The following is a 6,416-nucleotide window of genomic DNA, read 5'->3' as shown; positions in this document are numbered from 1 at the left end:
AAGTTTATTTGCAGCTGCAAACAAGGTACAGGGAGAATCTCAAATCCTGCACATCAGAGCAGGTCATTACACACACTTTTATATTCCTTAACGCTACTGCACTACACATCAGCCAATCAAAACTTTGCACAAATACTCTGCCTTTCTTATATGGGTTAGAACAATATTTATTTCCTGCAACCTCTAACAAGCATTCCTAGCAACTTAAAGAACCAGCACATCCTGTCTGGCCTTGTAGCTCTCTTTCCTATTATCTTTAACTTGGCGTCAGCAAACCTTACACTATGCGGCATTGTCTGCATCTGCAACATTGTTTTAAGAGCAAAAGAGCTTACTCAAACCAGCCAGGCCTGAATTCTATAAAGGGGGGTTGAGAAGAAGCCCTTAGGCCTTTAGCAGGGAGACCTCCTCGACGCTTATGGCCTTCCATCTCCTCAACTTAACTAGTGGCCATGCCCTGAGGTCTCCAACAGAGGTAAATGGAAAAGGGGATGTAACCAAAGGTAGATGGGGCCAGACTAACCTGAGCTCTTTCTTTGAGCTGAGAACTGGTTGTTTAGAGAAGGGAAATGCAGCAGATCTAATATACTTGGACTTCAGTAAAGCATTTGATACGGTATCACGTGGGAAATTCTTAGCTAAATTAGAGAAGACGGGGATCAGTACAAGAATTGTAAGGCGGGTAAGGAACCAATTAAAGGGGAGAAGTCTGGAAACTGAACTATGGGATCAGAGGGAGGTTCCTAATGGAGTTCTTCAAGGATCTGTTTTGGGATTCATCTTCATTAATCTCTTTATTCATGGTGTTAACCCAAAAAGTAGGAGAGTGATAACAAAACTTACTGATGATTAAAAAGCTGGGAAACATGGTCTGTCCAGAGGGGGTAGAATATTATACAGGAAGATCTGGATGACCTTGAAGACTGGAGTTCCAGAAGAAGGATGACATTTAAAGGTACCAGTTGCAAAATCCTGTACTTAGGGTCTAATAAGAAGAATTTCTTCTTGATGCTGGGGCTCATCAGTTGGAGGCGACAGAGGAGGGGCGAGACCTTGATGTGTTGGTCGATTATACAGTAACTGAGCCACCCATGTGATGTGGCCATGAAAAAGGCAAACGTGATGCTAGGATGCATCAGCTGAGGCACTTCCAGTCGAGACAGAGAAGTACGAAAGTACATGGCCCTGGAGAGCCCTCCTCTAGAATCCTGTGTATGATTCTGATCATTCGAGAAAGATGAATTCAGAGTGAAACAGGTACAGAGAAGAGTTCTCAGGATGATCAGGGAATGGAGGGCCTGTCTCACGAGAGAAGGCTGGGAGAGCTGGGCTGGTTTAGTCTAGCAAAACAAAGGCTGAGAGGGGATCTGATGGCTCTCCATAAATACATCGGGGTAAACAGCAGGGAGGGTGGAGAGCTGTTCTCGCTAAAGGACAATGTAGGCCCAAGAACAAAGGCGAATCAACTGGCCAAGAACAAGTTCAGGCTGGAGATTAGAAAGTTTCTAACCATTTGAGGAGGGAGGTTCTGGAACAGCCTCCCAATAGGGGCAAACTTTATTAGTTTTAAGAGAGCATTGGACACATTTGAGTGTGACTGTATGAGAGGGTTGCTTGTGGGATGGGGGTGGACTGGGCAACCCTGAGGGTCTTGTCTGGTATATGTCTTATGGTCCCAAGTCTCTTGCTTCAGCTGGTCACTTGCAGGGGTCAGGAAGAGATTTTCCTCGCCAGTGTATTCTGGGTTGGGCGGAGTGTGTGTAAGGCGGGTAAGGAACAGAAAGGAAGCCCTGCTGGAGCTGCGAATGGGTTTGGCTGGTGTGGGGTTGCAATTGGCGTGTTATTAATGAACGGTGAAGCCTTGAGTTATGGAGCTCACTCGAAGTGAGTGCCAAGGAAACCCGCACACCGCCCCGCTGTGTATCCTGTATCTGCCACAGAAGGAGTGAAGAGAATCAAGAGAGCTGTCTGGGGTGACCTAAGGCCAGAACCGCAGGGGGCTCTGGGGTGGGACTGAGGAGTATTGACAAAACTGGGCTAGCAGGGAGCTGCTGGTCGGGATTGAGGGTCATGAGATCTTTGTCTACAGTGAAATGGTTGTCCAATTCGGTTCCTAGTTTGATGTTTTTGCCTTCATCCCTCCACCTGCATGAGCAGCACAAACCTCTGTGCACTTGGCCTCTAACCCAGCCGTGGGGCTCTGTGCTTGTAGATTTCAACCATGCTTCGTACTTTGCTGTGAATATCACATTGCAGCTGCCAATGGGAGATGCTGCCAGGGATTTCTATGGAGCAGCAGATAGCCCAAAAGCCAGGGCTCCGACGGAGCCCCAAGAGGACCCTGACAGCAGCGACATGGAGGAGATGGAGGTGGAGGAGATGGGAGAATGGGAGAGCGAGGAGATGGATGTGGATTAGAACATCTGGGATTTGAGAAGTGCTGGGTGTGCATATGGCACCATACGATGCACCCACACAAGAGGGGCTTCCTCACCTCTCACTGTTTAGAGAGCTAGGCATCTCAGGGGTTCTCTTATATATATTTTATTATTCCTTTCTTCTTTGACCTTACAAACTTTGAGCAGATTTAGGAATGAATGAATGTTCCGTTTCCAGTGGTGTCTTCATGCCAACAGCTCTGGGATTCGGACACGATACGGGAACAGTAGGGTAACGTGCATCAAATCTCTTCAATCCAGACAGCGTGATCAGCATGGGCAGCAGGTATCATGGGGCTGTGGGCACTGAAGTTGCAGTGCCCCGGGGCTGGGGTCTCGCCCCCCGACCTCTGCCGTCCAGTGCTGGGGCTGTGGGCTGTGGTGATGGTGCTTTGGGCTCCTGCGGGGGAGAGGTAGGTAGAAGGGGAGGGAGGGGGGCAGAAGGGGAATGGCGGGACCTCAGGCACAAGGGGAAGGGCCAGGGGCTAGGCTTCCTGGGTGGCCAACTCACTGGCAGCCCGTGCTGATCGGAGAGTAGACAAATGATCATCAGGCTTTGTGCTGACCAGGTCTAAGTCAGAGCAGCCTTGGGGCTGCTCTAATCTACATTCCGCTCCACATAGGCCCGGGTAAGCTGAGAATAGCTGTACTACAATGCCTTCTGGCCATGGGAAGCAGGGCAGTTGAGGCCTTTCCACCAGCCAGGGAAGCCTCTATCTGCAGGTATCCTCTGAGGGTATTGACCCTGTGACATTGCACTTCATAAGCTTTATAAAAATGTTTAAGTGTGAATATGATGTAACTGGAATATGCTTTATGCAAAAGGTCTCTATAAGTTTTGTAATGAGACCTTACAAATCTACTGAGTGTGTTCATCCTATTTGGATGAATGTGTCATTCTTGTATCTCAAATTAGGAATATGAGATATCACTCTGAGGTCCTACTGTAGTTATGCAAAGTGTGGGCCATTAATGGTGGCTTAGAATCTTGATGGCTCCCATTAGCTAGGACAACTGACTGTAGATGGCTCTGTTCACCTGCAAGCCTTCACTGCATACGTGCGGGCCAGTCCTGAAAGAATGGAGGGGGGCTCACAGGACATGTGAACATGTCACATGATACTTGAATCCATCTTTAACCTGTTGCTTTTCCATTTAGAAGGAGGAGTGGAAACCCAGAGAGACCGTCAGAGGATTCCCGCCTTGTGCCAAAGATATCAAAGGGGGTGGAACAGAACAAAAGGGGCTGCCAGTCATAAGAAATCCCCGAGTTACCACCTGAGCTGGAACAAGGCTGTACCAGGGGAAAGGATTGGGCCCAGACTGGAGGGAGTCCAGTCTGGGAAAGAAGCTTTTTGGAACATCTCTCAGGGTGAGATTTATCTGTATTCCGTTTCTTAATGTATTAGGCTTAGACTTGTGTGTTTTGTTTTATTTTTCCTGGTAACTTATTTGTTCTGTCTGTTATTACTTGAAACCATTTAAATCCTACTTTTTATAGTTAATGAAATCACTTTTGTTTATTAATTAACCCAGAGTAAGTGATTAATACCTGGGGGAGCAAACAGCTGGGCATCTCTCCCTATCAGTGTTATAGAGGGTGGACAATTTGAGTTTACCCTGTATAAACTCTATACAGAGTAAAACGGATTTATTTGGGGTTTGGATCCCATTGGGAGCTGGGTGCTGGAGACAGGTGACCTGCTGAGCAGTTTTGGGTTCAAGTCTGCAGCGTTGGGGGTGTGGCCCAGACCTGGGTCTGTGTTTGCAGCTGACAAGCATGTCTGGCTCAACAAGGCAGGGTTCTGGAGTCCCAAGTTGGAAGGGAAAATGGGCTTAGAGGCAAATTCAGCACGTCAGGTGACAGGGCATTGCAGGTGTTCTCCTCACCCTGGTCGAATGCCTTGTGCGGGTTGTACCTGGGGGGTGCAGGGGTGAAATGAGCCGAGGACGTCTGCCCGTTTGAGTGATCCATAGCAGGCATACGAGGCACTTTTGGGGGAGCCTTGTCCAGGCCTGCCATGGGTCAGCTCTCTCAAACCACCACCCCTGGCACCGCAAGCCTGACCTTCCAGCCCCCTGCAGGCCTCGCTCTCTGTGTACAGGTTAGCGATAGACACTCCCAAAGCCTCTGAGCGTCCCTCGGGAGTGCTCAGCCCGTTCCCCGGAGCACATGCAGAACTGTGATTCTAATCCCACAGGCGCGGTCCACAGCAGCTTGTAAGATTCAGTTCAGGCCAACCACTCTATTGAGAACCCAGCACTTAGATACACAGAAAACAGGAATGAGTTTATTATCAAAGAACAGAGATGCAAGCGAGAGTGAATAAATACTGGTAACACCCATTGTTTCATGTTCTGTATGTATATAAATCTCCCCATTGTATTTTCCACTGAATGCATCCGATGAAGTGAGCTGTAGCTCACGAAAGCTTATGCTCAAATAAATTGGTTAGTCCTCTAAGGTGCCACAAGTCCTCCTTTTCTTTTTGCAAATACTGGAAAGTAATGGTTACATAGGATTTTGTTTTCTAACACTTTCGAGAGCCGGGGTTCTCACAAATTTTTGGCAGCCTCAGAATGAGGCTCTGACAATACTGAACTAACTGTAGGAAAAACAAATAAATAAATTACATGTGCATATTTACATAGGGATTTTTTGCAGACTCAATAATAAATATAAGGTACAGTTGTGTCTTATCTTTACTGGACCTAAACACAGAACAAACCAGTGCTTTGCACAGTCTTGTCTTTTTTGTTGTTCTTTTGCTTTTTTGGTCAAAGGTGGACGGCTGTAGAAGAATTCTGAACTAAATTTAAAAATGCTTTACATAATAGAAAGGATAATGACTAATAATGAAAGAATGTATCTGCCAATATGTCCAAAGTTTCTTTCACAGACAAAAAAACCCAGTCAACGTAGCCCAGTAATAATAATGATAACAGTAACAACAAAGTCTGAGCCGTTGCTGTTGTCTTTTCAGCTTGGTTTTTGCATCATTTAACAGCTTGCGCCTCTGAAGCTCACCGTAGTAATTTGGTTCAACTTCCCTTGCACAAGTGCTGTAGGGACGTTGCACGACATACATTTCAATTTGATGAATTTCTCTCTCACACTGCAACTTGTTCAGAAATGGAATCAGATGGCTTCGGAAACACAGGAAACTGCCTTTCCCCCTGGTGCTGAAGTGTTTCTTTTTCTTTCTCTGTTTTGCTTTTCTTAGCAGAAGGTCCCAGAGGAGCCACCTGCTGTCACATTCAAGGTCATTTTCTGGCACTAGATTATCTGAAAGGAGACAGATCACTTGATCATTGCCTGTTAGGTTCACTCCCTGGGGCACCTGGCGTTGGCCGCTGACAGCAGACAGGATACTGGGCTGGATGGACCTTTGCTCTGACCCAGTATGGCCGTTCTTATGTTCTTAGCCAAAGAATACACTTTCTGACTTGAAAGAAAACCACACCTATGTAGCTCAGCTCTGCCGGCATGGTACTATTTAAAAGGGAGCGCGCATGAGGATTTATGGCATTTAGAAGATACCTTTAATACTTAACATCTGAGCGATTGTTGGGGCACTTTGGAGGCTCTTATGGCTGCAAACAATCAGCTGGTGGCTGCATTTGAGAAATGCTGTTCTGGAGTCTAAACGAACAAGGCCTTCCCTTAGCCACATGCTGGGAAATGAGGTAAGACTCCTTCTCATGAGATCACTCCCTCTCAGCTGCAGAGAAAAGCTTGACAACGTGACCCTGAGTTTAAAAGGTTCAAAAGCAGAAGGCACATACGGAGTTTAAACGAGACACACTTATTGCTTGAGGGCCCCACTGCCTGATTTTGAGATCTTGGCTCGTTCAAGTAGGTGTGAGTTGTATAAGTGTCACTTCTAGGAGTCTCATTTCGAGCCCCTTTCGAGTGCAGTCTCTTTTCCCATCTGTCAAGGTTCCTTCCCCACTTTGAACTCTAGGGTACAAATGTGG

Source organism: Caretta caretta, chromosome 14 (genome assembly GCF_965140235.1).
Source record: "Caretta caretta isolate rCarCar2 chromosome 14, rCarCar1.hap1, whole genome shotgun sequence".
Taxonomy (NCBI): domain Eukaryota; kingdom Metazoa; phylum Chordata; order Testudines; family Cheloniidae; genus Caretta; species Caretta caretta.
This window is presented reverse-complemented; position numbering follows the sequence as displayed.